The following is a 20,234-nucleotide window of genomic DNA, read 5'->3' on the forward strand; positions in this document are numbered from 1 at the left end:
TTATTAAAAACAAATTAATAACACCCCATCCCACCCTTGCCATAGTGGGGAGCGCTCCACGGAGGCATCACAACCACCACTATGGGCCGCGACCCACAGGGGTGATGCAACCGCCACTATGGGTTGTGTCCCACAGGGGCAACACAACCTCCCCTTTCCTCTGCCTTGCCCATCCCTATCGATAACAAAACAAATGTCGCCTTGCCTATTCGACCATGCTAGGGGTGCGACCCTCCCTTTCCTGCAATAAAAAACATAAATAGAAAGGCCCTAACTTCGATTAGGGCTAAATAAAAAAAGAAGGGATATTTTAAAAGAGATAAAAAAAGGGGAAACCCTATTACGAATATGAAGAGGGGTTTTAGGGTGGAGGTTTATAAAGTGGGTTTTGGATATTTACGTGTATTTAATTACATATCCATGTGGTATGTAATTAAATATACATATAAATGTTAGGACCCAGAGGCAACTGAGAGGGGGGGGTGAATCAGTTGTCTTTTAAATTTCAACTCAAAAATAACCTAACCAGACTTAGTGCATAATACTGGTAAACCAAACTTAATGTCAGTAGACAGTTTAATAGTTAATAACAGTACTGGTAAAGTTTAATGCATGAAATAGAAAGACAAATAACATCCACAACACATAACACATATATTTATATGTGGAAACCCTGTAAGGGGAAAAACCACAGTGGGAAACCTTACCCATAATCAGATGATACTACTGCAGATAGTATGTGTGTACAAATGGGGTCTGTACATGCATAAAGGCCAACTGCCTAGAGCTCACTGCTCGATCACAAAATGGGATTCACACCGACTACATTTGGACGGTTAAATCCAATGATAATGTACTACTCAAAATAACATCTTCATATGCTGGATTCAGTATCGGTTAAGCTCTGATTGTCTTCTTCATACCTTCCTTAAATCTTCAAATGATGTCTGCATGTATATCTCTGCTTATATTCACATATACCTTATTACATTCCTCTACCACACCTTCTTGCATAATCTCAGAAATGAGATCTTACATATATACCAAAACCTAAGACCAAATGTGTAGGTCGGCTCACTGAGAATATTACAATTAAATCAATTGCAAATGAATCAATATGCGATGCATCATGTCGGCTCAATGCATTTACAATAATAACCAATCAATAAAACATCTCCATAACATGTTGTGTTGTTCTAGAATAGATAACGCATGCTGGTCCATAACCTAGACCTATTTTCCGGTAACAACAAATATGCAAACTTGATTAGACCAATAACCAAATCACCAAAACCAAGTGTCCAAACAATGTCTTCGACATAACCAAGTAATCTCTAGATGATAACAGATCATCCTCAGTGCCGGTGAACAATATAACCTGCCGGTGAACTCGATATTGGTGGTTGTGCATAAGTCACTGAACATACCGGTGAACATAAACAAAGATCTTCAGTGTTGATAAGTGTTGACAAGTGTTGACATCAATGACAAAACCAATGCAACACATCCATAACACCAACAATAAATACCCAATTAAATATAGACTTTTAAATAATTTTATGGCATGTATTTCTTTCATCCCTTGGGGGTTATATATATATATATTCGATTAAATACACACACACACACATATATATGCCAAATATAAAGACTTCCTAGAGATTAATTGATTAATACTAGTAATATTAAATATAGTAAAATAACCATATTGGTTAATTGATACTCATGTCTATTAAATTAGTATTAATATAAAGACTTTATATTAATATTAATATATTTAAGTTGGATAAAACCAAAATTAATTAATACTTTTTCTATTAAAGATTTAATGGCAATATTAGAGTTAATTTAATTAACTCTAAAACAAAGATGGACTTAAATAGTTAATTCTAGGGAAATCAAATTTTAATCCTTTGAGAGATTATTTTTAAATGAAAGGAGAAATTGAATACTTCGATGTGAATTTCATTAATATTTTAATAATCTAATTATAGTTTCATAATTAGCTCTAGGGATGGTAACTTATTATCCGAAGAACTATACCCCATTAGGTGCAAGATAGAACATTGGTTAAAGGGTTAATTTAGCCCACATAGTCAATGTTTTTGCATGTTGACAATTCAATCAAAATTTAATTAAAAACATTGTATAGCTTGTATCAAAGACCTCATTAAGTTAACACTTAAGCTATTGAATTAATGAAACTAATTGATCAACCACATCTTAGTATTACATAGATCACAAGTAATTATGGTTTAAAACAAAAACCAAAATTTGTTGTTGTGTTTTTTCCCAAAAGTTTGGGCATTACATTTTGGTATCAGAGCCCTAGGTTCATACATTGGGAGAACTTGGGCTACATTCCTAACTTAGTTGAACTAAACTATGACTTCAAGTATAACACCTAGGTGAGAACCTGCAAAATATTCGCAATAATGAAGCAAGGCAAAAGTGGATTCATTTTAACCAAAGGAACAACATATATCAATTCATGGGGTTTCAAGAGTCACCAAAAGCCCTACGAATCAAAAATTAATAGTCATACTTGTTATGGCTTGATAAAATAAAAAAACTATGAGAAATTTTTGAAAATTCTATGAAAATTTATCCTAACTTCAACTAGTCATAACTTTCCACTCAGGACTCAAAAATGTGAACTGTTTACCTCATTGGAAAGGTCTTCAAGAGTTGTAGGTGAAGTAGTGTAAGAGTTTGCCTATGAAAATTCTCTAAATGACCGAGCAAAGTTTCCAAGGCTGAAAATGCTCTAAAGACCTTAAAAATGGCAATTACTAACACCTATAAAATAATAAATATATATGAAATATATTTCCAATATTTCAAAATTGGTTCTGATCATTAGCACTTATGAGGCTTCGATTCAATTGAATAAAAATGCACCAATTGAACCCAGTCAAGAATTTAATATGGTGAATCAATTTTATGTAATAGAATACTTGTAGTAGTTAATTGAGGCAATATTATCAGTTGGGATATGTCCTTGACATTACAAAATCAAGCAAGTTGAGAAGGTTTGAGATGAAAAACTAGCGAACAAGTCAAATGCAACATAGCAAAATTGAAATATTAGTAATACAAGATGGTGCTAGTTTTCTAATTAACATTCAACCCTAAATATCAAATGTGGAATGCAAAAAAGGATTGTGTAAAGGTATATGCGAGATTAAGCAGAGCTATACATGAAGACATCATTTGAAGGTGAAGCTAGCTTTTTGTGAAAGCATATCAACATTACATCAGTACTAAATCCAGCATATGAAGATGCTATTTTTGTGTAGTACATTCTTATTGGATTTAACCATCCAACTGTAGTTAGTGTGACTTCCATTTTGTGATTGAGCAGTGAGCTCTAGGCTGTTGGCCTTTTTGCATGTGCATACCCTATTTATGTACACTTACTATCTGTAGTAGTATCATCTGATTGTGGGTAAGGTTTCCCACCGTGGTTTTTCCCCTTACAGGGTTTCCACATACAAATATTGGTGTTATGTGTTGTGGATGACTTTGTGTTTATGTTTCATGCATTAATCTTTACCGGTATAGAAATTAACTATTAAAACTATCTACCGACATACTTAACTGGTTTACTGGTATTAAGCATTAAGTTGGTTAAGTTGTTTTTGCTTTGAATTTACTTGACAACTAGTTCACCCCCCCCCCCGCTCTTAGTTGTCTCCGGGATCTAACAATTGGTATCAAAGCTTAGTCCTCTTTTGCAGAAGTTTAACAGCTTGAGGAGATCCAATGTCTACTAACTATTTCAGGAAGGACAGTCCTAAACTTGATGGAACCAACTATGGCATATGGAATATCAGAATGGAGACACATATAAATTGCATTGGAAAAGACATCTAGGAAGTTACAAAGAATGGTTATACTGCTATTGTACCAGGTCAGCCCAGTCCAGCTAACTTGACAAAAGATGAGGAAAATGATTGCAAAGCAATAGAAGCAGTTTTGAGCGCATTATCAGATCAACAAATCATGGGACTATCAGATAGGTCTACTACTAAATCTATTTGGGATCATTTGGAAACACTAAATGAAGGAGATTCCACAATCAAAATTGCAAAACTTGAAAGCTTTCGGGTCAGGTATGAACATCTGAAAATGGAAGAAGATGAAAGGATTTCTGCTTTTATGGAAAGAGTAAATGAAATTGTTTTGGGTATTAAATATTGTGGAGGAACCTTAAGTGAGGATGAAATTGTTTCAAAAGTTTTAAGAGGATTGCCACCAGCATACAAAATGAAGGTTAATGCTATAAAGGAGTTGAGAACAATGCCTAATACATCAGTTACTAGGGATACATTGATTGGAAAACTTTTAGCTTTTGAAATTGAAGAATTTGGTCCTGTTGCTACTATAAAGATAGATTTAGCCTTTAAAGCATCAACATCATCTGCTCCATCATTTGACAAATCTAATTGGAAAGCCTTTTATGCAAGAGAACTTGAAGAAAGCAGGAAAGAAAATGAAGAAATTGAAGAACTTGAAGCATTGTTTGCAAGGAAAATGCCTAAAGGTCCAATTGGAAGTAAGTATGAAGGTAAAGCACCCTTTAAATGTTTTAACTGCAATAAGATTGGTCATATGGCTTCAAGATGCCCTGATAGACATGCGAGACTAAGAGAAGAAGCTAGAAGAACATACAAGCCTAACCTTGAATATCAGAGATACAAATTTAAGAAGAACAAAGACAAATCTTGCTACATTGCTGATGAAGGTGTGATCAATGATTCTGATGAGGATCCAACAGACAATGGATGAGTTTTTGGTGCTATAACAGAAGATCAACTGACACCTACTGCTCAATTGGTAGAACAAGCCCTAGCAGCTAAAGTTGAAGTAAAGGATGAATGGATCATTGACTCAGGATGCTCACATCATATGACAGGAGACAAAGATAAATTCTTGAACTTTCAAAAATACAATGGAGGCTTAGTAAGATTTGGAGATGACAAAGCCTGTTCAATCAAAGGTAAGGGTACAATATCTCTTGATGGTAAGCATAACACTGACAATGTCTACTATGTTGAAGGATTAAAGCATAATCTTTTAAGTGTTTGTCAATTAGCTGAGAAAGGATTTCAATTACAATTTAAGAATGGAAAATGCAAAATCATGAATAGAACTGGTTTAGAAATTGCAACTGGTAATCAGACTAGAGGTAATATCTTTCATTTGAATAACAGTAAAAAGACATGCTTAATTGCACATATAGATGAAAGTTGGTTATGGCATAAGAGACTCTATCATGTAAACTTTGATTGTATGGTAAAGATTAGTACTACTTAGGCAGTTAGAGATTTACCTAAAATTGTCAAACCTCAGAATACAGTATGTAAGGAATGTCAATTTGGAAAACAAGTTAGAGCTATTTTCAAAAGTATTCCAGAAAAATCCAATAATGCTCTTGATTTGATTCACACTGATTTATGTGGTCCAGCTAGAACTAAAAGCTTACAAGGTGATAGATATTTCATGCTAATCATTGATGACTATTCTAGAATGTGTTGGGTTACTTTTCTCAGAGAAAAATCAGAAGCACTTGGAAAGTTCAAACTATTCAAAACAATGGTTAAAAATGAAACCGGTAAAAAAATCAAATGTTTAAGATCAGATGAAGGAGGAGAATTCACATCTAAGGATTTTAATACATTATGTGAAGTGAGTGGAATCAGAAGACATCTATTAGCACCTAGGACACCACAACAGAATGGAGTTGTTGAAAGGAAAAATAGAACTATCTTGGATACAGCAAGAAGTATGTTATCAGAAGAAAATTTGTCACATGTTTATTGGAGAGAAGAAGTTAGTACAACAGTCTATACATTCAACAAAGTTCACATCAAAGGTGAAACCGATAAGACCCCTCATGAACTATGGTTTGGTAATACTCCTACTCTTAAGTATTTCAGAATTTTTGGAAGTAAATGTTATATCAGAAGAGATGAGTATATTGGAAAATTTGATCCTAGAAGTGATGAAGGAATATTTCTTGGTTATTCATCTAAGAGCAAAGCATATAGATGTTATAACAAGAGATTGCAGAAAATTGTTGAGAGTACAAATGTAAAGATTGATGAACAATTCAGAGGAACTTCAAGGTATATAGACTCTGAATCGGCGACAAATTTTTTGACAAATGAACCTACACTAAATCCACCAGTACAGAATGAAGATCCAGTTACCCTGGTACCATCTGAGGATTCCAAAATAATTGAAGAACAACAGCAAACAAAGACACCCTAGTATGTAAGATTGAATCATTCTGAAGATCAGATAATTGGAAACAAATTTAAAGGAGTTATGACAAGAGGAAGATTGGAAAATGAAGTGGTATGTCTTATTTCTCAAATTGAACCATCATCTGTTAATGAGGCATGTGAGGAGAAATTTTGGATTAAAGCTATGGAAGAAGAATTAGAACAAATTGAGAAAAATAACACTTGGACATTAGTTCCCCGGCCTAAAGATAAAAATGTAATTGGAACCAAATGGGTATTTAGAAACAAACTTAATGAAGATGGTAAGGTTGTCAGAAATAAAGAAAGACTAGTGTGTAAGGGATATTCTCAGAAGGAAGGAGTTGATTACAATGAAATCTTTGCACCGGTAGCTAGAATTGAGGCAGTCAGATTATTCTTGGCTTTTGCAGCACACAAGAACTACAAAGTTTATCAAATGGATATTAAATGTGCATTTTTGAATGGAGATCTTAAAGAGGAAGTATACATTGAACAACTTGATGGATTTTTTTTGATAGATGACAATGATATGGCTCGCAGGTTAAGAAAAGCTCTCTATGGATTAAAACAAGCTCCAAGAGCTTGGTATGCAAGATTGGATAAGTATCTTTTGAAGATTGGTTTTACTAAAGGAAATGTAGACAACAATTTATATTACAAAATAACTAATGATGACATCTTGATTATAGAAGTATTTGTTGATGATATAATCTTTGGAGGAGGAGATGGATTATGTAAAGAATTTTCTATTAAAATGCAGCAAGAATTTGAAATGTCTATGATTGGAGAAATAAAATTCTTTTTAGGATTGTAGATTTTACAAACTGATAAAGGTATATTCTTGAGTCAATCCAAATACTTGAAAGAGTTACTAAAGAAATTTGGGATGGAGAACTCTAAACCGGTAAGCACACCTATGACAACAATGACAAATTATCTCAAAGGGATGAATCTACACCTATTAATCCAACTAGATACAAATCTATGATAGGAGGTTTACTGTACTTGACATAAACCAGGCCTGATATTATGAATGCAGTATGTATTGTTTTAAGATTTCAAAGTAAACCTAGAGAAAATCATGAATCAACAGTAAAAAGGATTTTCTAGTACTTACAAGGCACTATAAATCTTGGATTATGGTTTCCTAGAAATAAAAATTTTGATCTATGTGCATGCACAAATGCAAATTGGGTAGGAGATGTGGATGATAGAAAAAACACCACCGGCGGAGCATTCTTTCTTGGAAACAGACTAGTTTCTTGGTTGAGTAAGAAATAGAGTTGTACATCTTTATCAATAGTAGAATCAGAATATGTTGCAGCAGCAACTAACTCTACACAGGTACTATAGCTTAAGCAAATGTTGAAAGACATAAAGGTAAAATGCAAGGAACCTATTACTATCTATTGTGATAACACTGCAGCAATTGATATATCTAAGAATTCAGTACTACATTCTAAAACAAAACTTTTTTTCTATCAAACTAAATTTTCTAAGGGAAAAAGTTGAAGAAAAGGAGATAAAATTGGTTTATGTGAATACTAAAGAACAACTTGCAGATATTTTTACAAAACCTTTGCCGAAGGAGACTTTTGAATATCTCAGAGATCAGCTTGGAGTCATACCACCACCAGTAGAGACTTAGGAAGTTGATGATTGTCATCAACTGGCAGAATTAATAAACAAATCTTTTATTCCAGTCTTTGATGAGGAAGCTACTTCTCAGGGGGAGTAGTTGGTATATTAAATTAATTGGTATTTTGTATATGACTTTGGCATTTGATGTCAAAGGGGGAGAGATATCTATGGAAAAACACATTATCTTTTGAGGAGAGATTGGTATTGAAAAACTTTGGATAACACATGTTTCTCCCAAGGGGAGAGATTGTTGTTTGGGAGAGACTATTACTCTCTATATGTATTATGATTTCTGGTTATGATCTTTTTGGAGATTGTTGGTTTTTGGTATTTGGCATTTCTATTTTGGCACTTTGATGGTTTTTCCATCTTGTGTTGCCATCAATGCCAGAGGGGGAGATTGTTGGTATTTTGGTATGGTTTTGTCATTGATGTCAACACCTACTAAAACACTAGCACTTTGGAGATCCAACAACATTCACTGGCAAGAAAGTAACTATTGCACAATTACTGGTATATGGTTCACCGGTAGGATATAATGATCACTGACACTTGGAATGATATGGAAGACACTTGGTAACATCGAAGACATCGTGTGGACATCTTGTATTAATGAATTAATCATTGGTATATTCACAGTTACATATTTGTTGGTACCAACAAATAGGTTTGGGGTTACACCGATAGGTTTATCTTTTCTAGATCAGCATGGCACACTATGTAGATGATTAATTATTGTTGTAAATTCATTAAGATGACATGTTCAATCAGTTATTGCATCGGATATTATATTGTTTGTAAAATATTTTTATTGTAATATCTTGTAGAGCCGACCTACTAAAATTGGTCTTAGGTTATGGTATAAATGTAAGATCTTATTTGTAAGATCAAATGTGGAATGTGAAAAAGGATTGTGTGAAGGTATATGCAAGATTAAGTAGAGCTATACACGAAGACATCATTTGAAGGTGAAGCTAGGTTTTTGTGAAAGCATATCAACATTACACCAGTACTGAATCCAACATATGAAGATGCTATTTTTGTGCAGTACATTCTTATTGGATTTAACCATCCAACTGTAGTCAATGTGACTCCCATTTTGTGATTGAGAAGTGAGCTCTAGGCTGTTGGCCTTTCGGCATGTGCAGACCCCATTTATGTACACTTACTATCTGCAGTAGTATCATCTAATTGTGGGTAAGGTTTCCCACCATGGTTTTTCCCCTTACAGGGTTTCCACATACAAATATTGGTGTTATGTGTTGTGGATGACTTTGTGTTTATGTTTCATGCATTAATCTTTACCGGTATAGAAATTAACTATCAAAACTGTCTACCGACATACTTAACTGGTTTACCGATATTAAGCATTAAGTTGGTTAAGTTGTTTTTGGTTTGAATTTAGTTGACAACTAATTCACCCCCCCTCTCAGTTGTCTCTGGGACCTAACAACCACATGAAATCATCATGAACTCTGCTCACAACAAACTTGACCCACTAGGGTTTGAAGACATGGGGATAGGTTAGGGTTTCGGTCAATCCCTTGATTTTAATGCGTTCATACTCGCTATCCAATTTCCCATCGGTACACAATTCATCATATGTGTCCTTGATTTCAACATGACCTAGTTCATCAACACGACACTTAGTGAAGAATCTGATATCCTCAACTAGTAGAACCTTATTTGGAATGAGTGAAAATTTAGTTTTATCATCCGGTTCAGATGCTACTTTGGGAGTTAGAGAGTATTTCAGTGAGGGCTTTTTAATATTCTCAACAACAATGGGCTTCTGGATCTTAGGTGCCATAGCAGATTTCAGATAATCACTAACAAAAGATCCTTAGGGTTTGAAAACTTTAAAACGGTAGACATTTTCCACTTAGCAAATATAAAACAGATTATCACAACAATATTTCCCGGTAGCTAGCTCTAAGAAATACTTGAGATCGATGTGTAAATACCTTGAATTTCACTTTGAAGGAGGTTTGATCACCTTTTAATCGCTTTGCTCTGCTCTCTAAAAACTTGGTAAGTGTAAAATGATCGCACAAAAGCTTTAAGTACACAATATACCTTATTGGGCTTTGTGCAGTTAGGTCAAAAGACATTAAATGCACTCAATACCACTTCCTTTTTATGCTTTTATTGAGTAGCCAAACTTCCTATATTTACCGACTAGACAGGCTTCCTGTATTTACCGACTAGACTAGTGCTTAAAAAAATTGATAAAATTTCAAACTCGCTAATGCATCTTTAGCTATGCAGATTTTGGAATTAAGTACATGATAAAATAGGAACTGTTAAGATTTAAATTTTGAGAGAATGCAGTCCCTTCATACCTTTACCGACTAATTTGGAATAGGTGCACCTAACTCAGTAGGTAAGGTGCTTTCTTCATTTGACACAATTTCCTTCTTTTTCCAAATCATCTGTAATTTGCCTTTTATTTCTTCAGTGTCTCCTCTAGGTTGATCTCTACAAACTCTAGCCAAGTGTCCAACTTTGTGACAATGAAAACATGCCATACCAGGATTTCTCCATGATCTTCGGTTGTTCATTTTAAACCTTATAAAGCAGTTGGCACTTATATGTCCATATCTTCCACAACATTCACACTATATCCTTGTATTGTAATCCCATGGTACTATAGAATATTGTCAGTTAGGACCCATGTGAGTTCGGTAACCTCTAGCATTTGCTCAGTGTACAGACCACATATAGTTCTTTTGCTTAAAACAACACTTATTAGTACTATGTCCATATCTATTGCAGTTTTTACAAAACCCTTTGAATTTTGCCTTCTGATAATTGCTAACAGACTTTGTCCTACAATGGTTAGATGTGTGACCATACTTATTGCAATTGTGACAATAACCATTAGACCTAGCGACATTCGGTTGCTTACCTTTTCTGATTTGGCACATATTAGCAATATGTCCTTGTTTTCCACAGTAGTTGCAAATAGGCTTCTTTCCTTTGATGTTCTTCTCATTTCTAGCTTGCTTTGATGATTCTCCTCTCCTGGTAGTGTGGATTCCCTTCTCGGTAGAGTTTTTTCCTTTGTAACCAAGTCCTGCTTCTTTGTTGGGTCTTCTTGTATTAAGTTTCTCATCCAACATCTTTGATGCTTCATAGCTCTTCTTTAGTGTTTCTTTGGATTTCTTCTCTATTTCAAGTTCATCAGTCAACCTTGATACTTCAAGTTTCAATGCTTGATTCTCATCATCTTTTAGATTTTCTTCATGATGTGAATAACCCAATTGATCTGATAGATTACTTTGAATTCTAGTCAACCTTGTGATTTCATCATTCTTTTCAAATACTAATGCTTCAAGCTATTGTTTTTCTCTTTCTAGATCTCTTACTTTATCCTCAGTTGTCCTTAATGCATCAAGATTTTCAATCATCTGTGTGTTGAAATGTTCATGTCCTCTTTTCATTGCTTTTAGCTGATCAGTCAGTGCTTCATTCTTTTCTTTCAATTCTCCAATCATCTCTTCAGTCTCTTCAGATATACTATTCTCAGATGATGTCTCAATCTATTCCACCAGCTCTTGAGAGTCTTGCAAATTATTAGACAATCTTCTTCTAACTTTCAATGAATTTTGCATTTGTCTTTGCATGTTTACAATCACTTGATTAGCATGATCCAACTCTTCTTGCAGATACACAATTCTTCGAGATTGTTTACAGCCTTCCATTAACAAGATCTTTCTCTTTAGGCTGTTAAACCCTTTTCTAAGATTCAAGATCTGATACCAATTGTTAGGCCCAATATGGAAAGCTAATGTACTGAGAGGGGAGGGGTGAATCAGTACTTCAAAAGTTTTCTTCAACAATATCTTTATTGTTATGCATAAACCAAAAACTGTTGTAAGATAACATAAAGCTAAAACAAATAAATAACAATCATACATGATTCACTCCATAGAACATATATTTTGGTTACACAGAAACTCTTGGTTAGAGAGAAAAAATGTGGTGGGGATGGCACCCACAACTTCACTACTGCAATAATAAAGAGTGCTCAGTTAGAGCTACATGTTTAGCTATTTCTGATAGCTTACCTTGTTAGGAGTATCAAGATCATTAGATCTACCTTGCTAAAGGATTTTACAACACTTAAACTAAATGTTGCACCTGGTTAAAGGCTTTACAGTTTATAGACTTTGTTAGAGTCTTTTAGCCTATTAAAGGTTTCTTTTACAACTTCAAAATATTAGAATAAAATCTTTACAAATATCTACAACTTTACATTTGGAATGTTATAGCAGATTCTATGTGCTCAAAATGAGATTACCTTGCTTATAGCATACCTCAGTAACCCATAAAATAACTCGGTAAACCCTTATGTTTACTCTATTCTTTGACCATTCTCTGAAATCCTTCTCGATGACCTCTATGTCTCTAATAGTCACAATACTCAGTGCTTTCCCATGATTTTTCTTTTTCACATATGTTTGTCTTCACACTCATACACACATACCTCTATATCTCTATCTGATCCCAATCCATGTTGTATAAATAGATCTCTTATGTCGGTGATCTGGTTCATTGCTTTGATCTTACAAACATGATTTATCGAATGAATAACTATACAAAATATTTCATTGGATAGATGACCTCAAAATCATACACAATCTAGAAGTGCAATTTCCAATGTGATAACAGTTCGTTGTTCCTCGATCTTGTAACCTATTTCCACACATGTGTCTAGGTTCAATGAATCTGGTAAAACATTTCACTCAATGTATATCAACTTGGTGTAACATTATTGTTGCTCGGTAGACATAGAGTATTACTCGGTAGACAGCTCGGTGTATGCTAGGCTCTGTGACTACTTTCTTCTATAACTGACTACTCTATGCTTACCGACTGAATATTTCGGTAGTAGTAACCAACTAGAGTATATAGAATGACTTTGGACATAAAACTAATGGCAACTTAATAAGTAGTAACAGGTTGTAGCATTCTTGGTTATTATATCTTGAGTAGTGAGCTCTAGGTAGTGTGCCTGAATGAATGTGTGTTCCCCATTGTAATATTTCACATACTACTACAAAGTATCCTTATTATGGGTAAGTTCCCACCATGGTTTTTCCCTTAAGCGGGTTTTCCACAGCAAAATCTTGGTGTTGTGTGTTGTGCTATCAATTTTCTTATCTTTGTTGTTGATGCAGTTTATCAAATTTATATTTGTGGTTAAGTTTGTTAATCCGGTGAAAACATATTTACCCCCCTCCCCTCTTAGGTTTCCTTCATTGTTGTTGCCAACATCACCATATATGTGTATCCTAACACCATCAAGCCACTAAGTCAGAGTTATAGATTATGGATCTCAAGCTTTAGGTGATGGTTTTGTATTCTCTTGTACCGAGCATGAGTTTGTGTCCGAAGAGATTTTCCCACATTTGTATCCTTGTCATGTGTACTTCCTAGTGATATGGATGAGTATGTATATGTATATGTATATTGATTGCATGAAATGCACATCTATTGATGTAATTGTTGTATATAAATTTTTTAAATGTATTATCTTACTTGAAAGGTGTAAGTTTATTATGGTTGTTATGTCTTATGGATACCTATATTATTATGAAATTCAATATGCCTATATAAGTAGTGTATAGATTTTTAATATTTAATGAATGCAAGAATTCTTGATTTTCCACCCTACTTGAAGATGAAAGTATAGGAAATGAGTGTATTTGGATGATTGTACATGTTGGCTAACAATGTTTATGAGTAACTTAGCTATGTTATATATATCCAAACTAAGGATGCATATTTGTGAATTGTTTAAAGAAGTTTCAGGACTAATGCGTGCTATATTTCTATCTTAGCTTTTGCAACTTCCAAGAGTAAGTTGAGTCAAGGGGGGGGAGAATGTAATAATCTAACCCTCACACAAGAAGGTAGATATTATGGTAACAAACCTACTCTTAATGTAGACTAAGAAACTAATGAAATGGGAATCAACATAAATTATATGCAAAGGGGTGATATCATATCATTGCAGAATGCATACGATGTTAAAATCCCCTTCCAATGAGTTTAATATTTGGTTGCTTAAATGTATGTGAGGGTTCTTAAGTTTAATGTGTTAATATCCTGAATGTGCTTAGGAGGTAGCCAATTATGATAGTACTTTATTGTTATAATGAGTAGTTAAGAGGTGGATTTTCTAATCATGTTTTCTTTGTGATCTCTTTCGGGTAATGTGCTAGCAGCAACCAAGAAGGAAAACTGAGAGGGGGGATGGTGAATTCACTAGATTAAGAAAATTAAGCATAATCTCGTATCTAAGAAACTACAGAAAGAATAAAGATAAACACAATAGCACCAACACACATAACACCAAGATTTTGATCTGGAAAACCTAGTTAATAGAAAAACTATAGCAAGAACCTACCCACAATAAGATGATACTCTGCCATAGCATGTGTAAATATTACAATGGGGAATGCACATGAATTTTGGCATACTACCTAGAGCTCACTGCTCAAAATAAGATGACCCAGAAGGCTCCAACCCTCAGGGAAGGTTCACTACCTTACAATAATATTCAGACTACAATCCAGATTACATGAACTACAAATATAGCATCTCCTAATGTGTGATGAGAATTCCAGTTAAGCACATTTGTTTGCCCTGCAAAAATCTCTACTCAATACACCACATAGAAGGATAAATTAACTTATGCACACATAGGCCACTCTTTGATAATTCAAACACACCATTGACACCTAGATTACATGACTATATCACCTATATATACAAATCATCAACCTTGACTACAAGGTCAGACAAACCCTCAACCCTCAATTATAAAATTACTTCTTACGAGACATAAATAAACCACGAGACCAATATAAGGTCATAAATGACATAGCATGGACCTGAATCAAATCTCCAAACACACATCACGACCTAAAATCTCACCAAAAACAACCGCAACACGTTATGTCACCAATAATACCACATAACACGAAGAATATCACTAGATCAACAAAATCACCAAGAATGTGCACAAGGATCATGTATGACCACCAAAAAAAATAGGAAATGATTAGTAAACACCAACAAGCATGTTAGAACCATCTGCAATAGCTGCACCAACACCACTTATTCAAATCTTCATCAATTAGTATGCTAACTCATAGAAACAATCAACAACAACAATTCAGATTAGAAAGATAGCTTGTGGAGCACCAAATCATGAACCATATGAAATGAAGATACACATAAACATCCAAAACATTCTCCCAAATCTGCAACCAAAGATATAATCATACCGGAGCTCACCGAAGAAAACATCAAACTCTACCAACCACTCCACAGAAAGACTGAACTGTAAACTAGATCAAATAATATGATCAAGTAAACTTCTTGATCACTGAAACAAATAAGGAATGAAGTATTCTATTATCTCAAATAGATAAATAAACTATATCAAATCAATGAAATCGTCAAAACACTAAAGAAGCTCTCAACACCAAAACATAGGAATATGTTGACATCAATGACAACAATATATCCTAGCAGCAACAATATCCAACAAAATGAACTATATTCTAGGGTAGCCCCATTTATGTTTGTTCTTGACTATGATATTTTGGAATCAAGTTGGCTTTAGTTTCATATTGTCGATTAAGGTAAGCATACTCAGTTGATTTATAGAAATTTCATGTATGTATAATGGATTTATACTTTTAGGACTGATTGGTGATATTAGGATTATGGCTATAATTATGTTTTCCTAGTGGTTTTTATATGTTGAAGGGATAACAATGAAATATTAGGGTATAATGTTTATGGTAACTTGATGATTAGATGTGAGATGAAGTATTATGGTTATGATGTTTTATGCTTATGAGGACTTATGATGTTGCTAGGATTTTATGTTATAACCCCTTGTTGACTACTCTCTCATATATGAATGTGTTCTTACTTTGCATAATGTTATCATTAATGTAAAAAAAATTAATAATCTTAATCATTATTTAGATCATTTTTTAGGTAGTGACCTTAGGTAATCCATAAGAGGACTTAGATTAGGTGAATTCCTAGTTGAGCATGCTTTCATTTTCTACCTCTGGGGGATCAATCCAAGTATTCGAGAAGGAATTTGGATATTTGCCCACTTCTATCTTTTGCATGTGCAAATGTTTAAATTAATTTTATAATGAGTTTTTAAGTTAATTTGTCTTGTTTCTCCTTAAAAAAAAAATTCTATGTTTCTTAAGTTTGTTTGTTGTCATCCTTTGGGGTTCCTTAGCGGGGCGTTACAACCTAGAACTATCAAACATTATTGAATTCAATGGTCAAACTATATTGTATTAAAAAATCAAACTGTGCATTAGACCTAACAAGAAAAACTTAAGGCTAAGAAAATAGTTGTCGTGCAACCCCAAGAATCCTCTATAGTCTATACTATTAAAAGGTTACTTCTTATAGAATTTTCTCAAAATATGAACTTCTACCTCTACCACCCTCACTTCTCCCTATAATTTTATTTCAAATATTCTCATTTATCAATACCCAAGTTCAACTTTCCTTCTATTATGGATATGCACTTTTGTGGTCTAGCTAGGCTTGATAAGGTCTCTTAGAGTTGTGATTTTCTTTTTGGTAATGGACACAGTGAAGCAAGTAAAAGCATATGGACTTCCAATTGGCTCTAGATCCACAATAATTACAATGAATTGTTTTTTATCTATTTCTACTATTACAACTACAATCCTAAAGATCATTAGAACAAAAGATTGTGACCCCTAATTTAATCATCAAAAAAACCATCAGGAGCAAGTTTGATTTAATCAAAGAAAGTTAAACTAGTGACCATTGGCCCACTACAGTGGTCAAGCCCACTCCTTTACTTATTTGTCTCAAGCTATTCCTCCTCACAAGAAACCATAGGATAATTAGAGCCTGGCAAAATAAATAAAACTCTTATTAGAAGTGTGAACAAGATATATTTCCTTACATCGCTCGAATATTTTAAACATACAACAAACCTCCAATTTTTAAATTTGTAAGTTTTTAGATCATTTTCCCTTATTGAATGGTAGAATCCATAATGTTAGTGCACTCTATGCATGGAATAATGCTTTCTTGTATGGTAAAATTTTCTTAGATTAGGGTTGTTTTGTTTGTTTTTTTAATTGAAATTCTCTATCACCTAATTAGATCTCTCTTTCACGAAATATTTTGTCTAGCCTTGTTCCAAATGAACATGGAAATCTTGAAAGTTTGGTTATATTGTAAACCCCTTCTCTCATGCAAATTTGGCTACATTTGAAATTTTTTTTATAGAAAGAATATAACATTTTTGTTATTTTTTTTAATTACCATAAATGTGTAAAACTTTTGAATTATAAAAATATATTTTTCTTTGTTAATTCATTTATGTTAGGCCCTAAGCCTAAAATAGGTGACTTCTTGGGTAATTATTATTATCCTTTAATATGCAGATACTTGTCTTTTAATCCATTTGTTGGCATTATGGATGAATTGATTATGTGTTGCATTGATGTTTTGTCATTGATGTCAATACTAGCTGATATGGATGGTTACCGACAGACAAGTTTTGGTTACTGGTAGAAGATCTAGTGTTACCGGGAGAAGAGATTATCTGTTGACACTTTTGACATGTTTGGATCAGTGAAGCAAATTGGATTTCATGAGTTATATGCTCCATGAGCATGTTTTGGTTAGTTGGTATTGGCTTGGTAATTGGATTTTATCATACACTCTGGTAAACCCTTACTGACACTGGTTTAAGGCTTTACCGATAGAGCTTTCATTGAGGAATCATGACAGGATGCACAATTGGTATTGGTGCACCTTCTTCAAGGATTTAAGGATGCTGAAGATGTTCTTTGATCATTCTTCAAATGCCTGAAGACATTGCTTTGGCATGGTGGACCCAGAATAGGTCAGGTACCTATCTAGGTTATGGACCAGTATCATGCTAGCATGTGCTCTACATGTTATTTAGATGATTCGAGATGATTTATGGATTTTTTATTATTGTTTTGGTCTTAAGATGACATGGCATATCATTGTAAATGGAATTATGTAATGATATTATTGTAATATCTTTAGGTGGCCGACCTAATTGGTTTAAGCCTTAGGATTTGTATAAATAAGAGATAGAAACTCTTTGTAAAGTATCATGGTTATTGAAAAGGTCATGGTCAAGGAATGTAATGTGCGTATATTTTAATATCATTCAAGAAGAGGAGTTGATCGATCATTGGTGATCGAATTGGATTCAGAAGAGGATTTAGTCCTCTGACATTGAGCTTAACTGGGACTATATTCAGGCATAGTAGATACTATTTCCAACAGTTCACTCTATTGGATTTTTGTCCATTTATCTTGAGAAGGTTGTAGCCTCTCTGTAGTCAATGAGACTCTTTTGTAATGAGCAGTACGCTCTAGGCAGTGTGCCTTCCTGCAAGTGCAGGCCCCTCATTATAACACATGCTTTCTACAGAAGTATCATCTGATTGTGGGCAAGCTTCCCACCATGGTTTCTCCCTTTCCAAGTTTTCCATGTACAAATCATGGTGTTATGTGGTATGGTTTCTTTGCATTGATTATTTGGTTAATTGTTAAGTTGTACTATTTAACGACATCTGTTCCTACCGAAATATGTCTGTGCTTTACAGGTACTTGATTTGTTTTAAGGTTGTATTGTGGTTTAAAAGTTATAATTTGTTAACAATTGATTCACCCCTTCCTCTCAGTTGTTCACTGGTTATACTAACAATTGGTATCAAAGCTTTGGTCCTCTTTTGCAGAAGCTTAACCGATTGAGGTAGATCCTATTGCAATTAAGAATTCTAACCCACCGATAGCTATTTTCAAAAGAGAAATACCTAAGCTTGATGATACAAATTATGGGATATGGAAATTTTGAATGGAGACTCATCTTAGATGTCTTGGAAAAGATATTTGGGAGATCACTGAGAAATGATACACATCTTATGATCCAGCATCTGGCAATCCTGCTCTTGCAGACCTAGATAAGAATATTGAAACTGATTGTAGAGCTAGAGAAGCCCTCTTGTGTGCACTTACTGATCAAAAGATTATGGGATTGACTGACAAATCATCGGCTAAGGTTATATGGGACAAATTGCAAACTCTCAATGAAAGGTTACCCTACTATCAAAATTGCTAAACTTCATGGTTACCGAGTAAGTTATGAAAACTTGAAAATGAAAGAAAATGAAAGAATTGTTGTGTTTATGAAAAGAGTAAATGAGATTGTTATGCGAATTCAATGTTGTGGAGGATTTCTAAGTGAAGATGAAATAGTTTCCAAAGTCTTGAGAGCCCTTCTACCAGTTTACAAGATGAATGCAGCTACAATTAATGAGTTAAGAACAATGGAAAACACTTTAGTCAACAGAGACATTCTCATTGGGAAATTATCTTCTTTTGAGCTTGAAGAATTTGGATCTTCTGGAGTTGTAAAGTCTGAACCTTCTTTTCATGCATCATCATCAACATCTATCAGCAAAAGTGATTGGAGATCCCTATATGCAAAAGAATTAGAAGACAAGAGGAAAGAAGGTGAAGAGCCTTAGCAACTTGAAGCCTTGTTTGCTAGAAGAATACCTATGGGTCCAACTAAAAGTAAGTATGAAGGAAAAGAACCTTTTAAATGTTTTGTATGTAATAAGATTGGTCATTTTGCATCTAGATGTCCTGAAAGGAATGCAAGGTTTGAGGAAAGAGTGAAGAAATTTTTTAAGCCTAACCCAAACATATATAGATTCAAGAAAAGTAAACAATGTTAGATAGTAGATGAGGAAGGAGTAACTGATGACTCTGGAGATGAACCAACAAAAGACTCTACTAGTGGATCTAGAAATGGAAAAGAATGGGCAATGTATTATTTGAAGGAAGCTAAAACAGAACCGGCTATCAAAAATGAAGAGAAGGCCCTGGAAGCAAAAGTTGAAGATAACGATGAATGGGTAACTGATAGTGGATTCTCACATCATATGACTGGAGATAAAAGAAAATTTTTGTCCCTGCAAGAAAATAATGGTGGTCAAGTCAGATTTGGAGATGACAAGGCATGTATGATCAAAGGTAGAGGTATTATTTCTTTGGATGGAAAGCATAACACTGATAATATCTATTATATAGAAGGTTTAAGGCATAATATTTTGATTGTTGGTCAATTAGTTGATAAGGGTTTTCAAATTCAGTTTAAAGATAGAAAATACAAAATCATTAACAAGAATGGTTTGGAAATTGGAATCGGTATTTAGACAGGAAGTAATATCTTTCACTTAT

Source organism: Cryptomeria japonica, chromosome 1 (genome assembly GCF_030272615.1).
Source record: "Cryptomeria japonica chromosome 1, Sugi_1.0, whole genome shotgun sequence".
Taxonomy (NCBI): domain Eukaryota; kingdom Viridiplantae; phylum Streptophyta; class Pinopsida; order Cupressales; family Cupressaceae; genus Cryptomeria; species Cryptomeria japonica.